The sequence below is a fragment of the Fukomys damarensis genome, unplaced genomic scaffold, assembly GCF_012274545.1.
Source record: "Fukomys damarensis isolate Sample0158 unplaced genomic scaffold, DMR_v1.0_HiC HiC_scaffold_16, whole genome shotgun sequence".
Classification (NCBI taxonomy): Eukaryota; Metazoa; Chordata; class Mammalia; order Rodentia; family Bathyergidae; genus Fukomys; species Fukomys damarensis.
In genome coordinates, this window is record NW_022900928.1 from 5142704 (window position 1) to 5146596 (window position 3893).

General features: G+C 52.3%; 1 long non-coding RNA gene across 1 annotated transcript; it reads right to left on the bottom strand.

Annotated features, from left to right (window-relative positions):
* Window positions 1-499: 499 nt before the first annotated feature.
* LOC104873645 lies at window positions 500-3348 on the bottom strand. Its single transcript, XR_004517400.1, has 2 exons — window positions 2929-3348; window positions 500-937 (listed from the first exon to the last, which is right to left on the bottom strand). It is a non-coding gene; the product is annotated as an uncharacterized LOC104873645 (long non-coding RNA).
* Window positions 3349-3893: the final 545 nt, after the last annotated feature.

Consider the following 3893-nt stretch of genomic DNA (forward strand, 5'->3'; position numbering starts at 1 on the left):
TTAGCTAAAGGGATGCACCTGGAGACGTGAAATACATCAGACACACAAGTTTAAGTATTGCATTGTTTCTCTTGTGTGAGACACCCAAAGAGTATTTTTTTCCTTAGTACAGGGAATTGAACTCAGGACCTTGTGCTTGTCAGGCAGGTGCAGTGCCACTGAGCTACATCCCCAGCTCCCCAGAGAGTAAATAAGGAGTGAAAGAGAGGGTAGATATCAGGAAGGGGGAAACATTTTTCAAATGGGAAGGGGAGCAAAGTAGGGAGAAGAAGAAGAAAAGGAACAGAGCGGAAGGGGTATTAAAAAAAGAATGCAGGGGAAGAAGTGCAAACAAGGCTTTCTTCAAGGGGAAGGAACGAAGGGTTGAAGGGAGGGACTGGGAAAAAGAAGAACTAAGACATTACGTACAGGTACGAACTCCCTGTGATGAGTGTGATCACTATGTGTGGCAAATATGTACTAACAAATAAATTTTAAAATATACCTTAAACAGATGGGCTAATAAATAGTAACACTTTATTTCTCAGGGGAGAGGATCCCAGGCAGCCAGAGTCAAGGTGCTGGCATCCCCCGGGGTCGGCCTAAGGCATCTCTGGCTGTGTCCTGCGTGGGGAGCAGCTGTGGGTCCCCTTTCTGTCTCTTGCATGAAGGCGGCCAGACTGTGGGCTCTGATGGAGAGAAGCTCTCAGTCCACTCCCCTCTGGACCTGAGCTACACGTGTCACCATGGGCAGGTCACTCCGTTGTCCTCCGGTCTGCAGATGAAGCGGCTCCCAGGATGCACACCTGAGATCGATACCAGAGGGCCCCACAGGTCGGCACACGTAGGGCTCTTTCCACATGACGAGCACTAGCGAGGGCTGCAGGCACCGTTCCACTCAGGTCCTTCCACGTCCACGGCATAGGCATTTTCTTATTTTCCATCTGGGGAAAGGAAACTATAACACAATAAAGTTTAGAAAACAGAGTTGTGATTCAAAAACCAGGTCTGATCTGGAGGCTGTTTTTTTCCCATCACTGTGTAAAATGAGTCTTCCCACCTCATTACCAGGGAGAGAACAAAGCGCAAGGTGAACAGCTCACAAAACACGCCGATGTCATCCAGCGATGACGGACTGTGGTGCACGTTTGTTTTTAAAGAAACGAATCTCCCAGAAGTGAGGTTGGACAGGGAAAAAGAGCATTTATCAATGTCACACCCATCTCGGCGTGAAATATGGTGCTTTTTTTTTTTCCTCAAAGAGAGCTTGTTACTAACAATTTTTTTTTTAAGTCACTTGATTCCTCCTCTGGCCTCAAGGGCCTTTGCCTCTGAGCACACCAAAGTGCCTTCCAGCTTTGATTCTAGCAAAGGACTACTTTCATTTTCCCAGCTGTGCCCGGGAAGACACGAAGTTCTGGAAGTTCTGTGATGCACTGAACAGTCCGGCTCTCATTCTCCAGGGCCCAGCTCTGGTGCTCAAGGCAGGCTGGAAGGGGCACCAAGGCTTTTTGTCAAAGCCTTCTCGGCGCGCTGGGCTGTGCTGCCTGTGTGGAGATGGCCGGCTGGGCGTCACCGGCTGGTTTCTGCGAGCCACCCCCGGCAGCGTCTCCTGAAACTTCTCACCCTTTTCGGCTTCTGCACATTGGAGGAGGCATTGTCTTGTGCACTAAAAACCAGTTGATAAACCCGAGACCGAGGCAGCGTGCACAGCCCGTGCGCGTGGTTCTGTTGTTGGACCGGAAGGAAGAGGGGAAAGTGGCTGTGTCAGAGCAGGTTGGCGGAAGTCCTGGGAACGGTGCTTCTCCCCAACAGACGCAGAGGAAGTTAATGAAATTCAAATTGGGGAAAGGAGCACACACACACACGCACACACTCGTCGTCTCCCTGGAAGAGAAGTCAGCAGAGCAGGAAAGCCGACCGGCTCCCTCTCTCCCGTGCAGGCCATCGGCACCCTCCTCCCTCACCACACCGCAAGCGTGGACAGCGTGGACACCAGGAGCTGACGGAGATGGGCCGCGGGGACAAGCTCACAGCTTGGACCACGAAGAGCCGGAGGACTCCTGCAGGATGACGTCTCCGTGTCCTGAACCGCGAACTGGCCCTCCTCGCTCTTTCCCTAATAACAAGAGCTCTGCAGGCGCCCTGCCACCGCTGCCATCACCACCACTCAGAGGCAGAGGACCCAGAGCAGGGTGACCAGTGCCAGTTACTGCTGCACGAGTTTCACACGGCTGACGTCGTCGGTCCAGACATGCGGGGATCGCGAAAGCAAATGGGTTGCCGGGTGTGAGTGGCAGGCGCAGCTCAGCATGCCGGGAGGCTGAGGCCAGAGGGCTGCAAATTCAAACCCAGTCTGTGTCTGAAAACGTTTCAAAAGGCTGGAGATGTATCCAGTGTGAAGGCCCTGGGTTCATTCCCCCGAACTGCCACAACACAAAAGTTATTTTATTCTCATTTAATAAATGAGGAAATTGCCAGTTAGGATGACATAGTAAAGCGGATCTGGATTTCAGAGCCAGATATTAAATCCTAAGTTTGTATGCCTGACCACTTTCCAGTAGGGTCCTAATCCATCCTAAACAAACACTGAGAAACTATTAAAGGGGGGGCACTTGCCAGGTCACCCTGCTTCTGCTGAGAACCAAATGAAGAAAGCACCGGAAACTTCACTGTCACCCGTTTAGTGTCCCCCTGGTCCCTCATCTCGGTGACCTGAATTTGCCAACACACAACTTCCTCTTTGCCAAATTGACCCTGGAGAGAAACGCAGGCCTTTTCTTGTTTGCTGTCCCCAAAGAGGGCCATCTAAGTATTTACTGGATTTTACAGAAACTTTAAGGTGTGGCTGGGGACAGAGGAACGCCAGGCGCCCTGCCCGAGTCCCATTCCCACAGCTTCCCACGTTCCCTCCTCCAGCCCCGGCCCCGCGCTCTCCTGGTCTCTCACCTCTGGCGCTCTCTGGCCTCCTCGAACTGAACGCTTTTCTAGCTTGGTGAAGTAGATCCCCTCTGTGTTTGTCTCTATTTCAAACTCTGCTTCTGTGTTAGTGAGGCTCACTAGGAGAACAGGGCGTAGGTCTATGACTGCACGAAGAACTTAGCAGGTAAGCTCACAACGACCGCCTGTGGAGTAGAGGTGGAAGAATGCAGAGTCGGCTGTGCACTGGAGGACTGGAACATCCGGTGAAGGGCAAAGCCTGGAGAGTGCTGCACGGTCTGGTGTGTGTGTGAAAGCCAAAGGGTCCGTGCTGGAAGCCTGAAGGAACTGGAAGTGAACGTCCTAAGAGGACGGTGAAGCAAGGAGCACACTTCCTTCCCTTTTTATTCCATCCAGGCTCCAAGCCTATTGGTTGGTGCCACCTCTTCTGGGGCGGGCCCTCTCTCCTCAGTTGGCAACCTACCTGTCAGTCATCTACAGACACACCCAGAACTGTGATCCACGATCCAATAGGAGTTTCTTTTTTGTTTGTTTGTTAGGAATCTCTTAATGCATTCAAGTTGACATCACAATTAAGATCACAGCATCAAGTCCATTTCTGTGCATCTAAATCTACAGTCAAGAGAACACTCCGTTTATGGTTTCCACCTTCCTTGAAAGGCAGGTGCTAGAGACTTCCTGTCCTCCTTTCTCTAGGGCCACTGCCCTCCGAGGCCCGGGGCTGCTCCTGCCAGATCTCAGCGGAGCTGGGGTCAGCCTGAGTGGTGACTCCAGTGCCCCACACCTCTCCCGACACCCCCTCCCCCACCCCAGGTCAGGCAGTTTCCCTGGAGACTGAGTTCACCAGGTCTGGTTTCTGCCTCTGGGTCAGGCTGAGGCTTCTGGAAGCCAGAGATTGCTTTGGGCTTCTGGAGTCCTGTATGGGCATTTGGCACCCCGTAAAAAGCTGCTCATTAAGGGCAACCGTAGGCTGC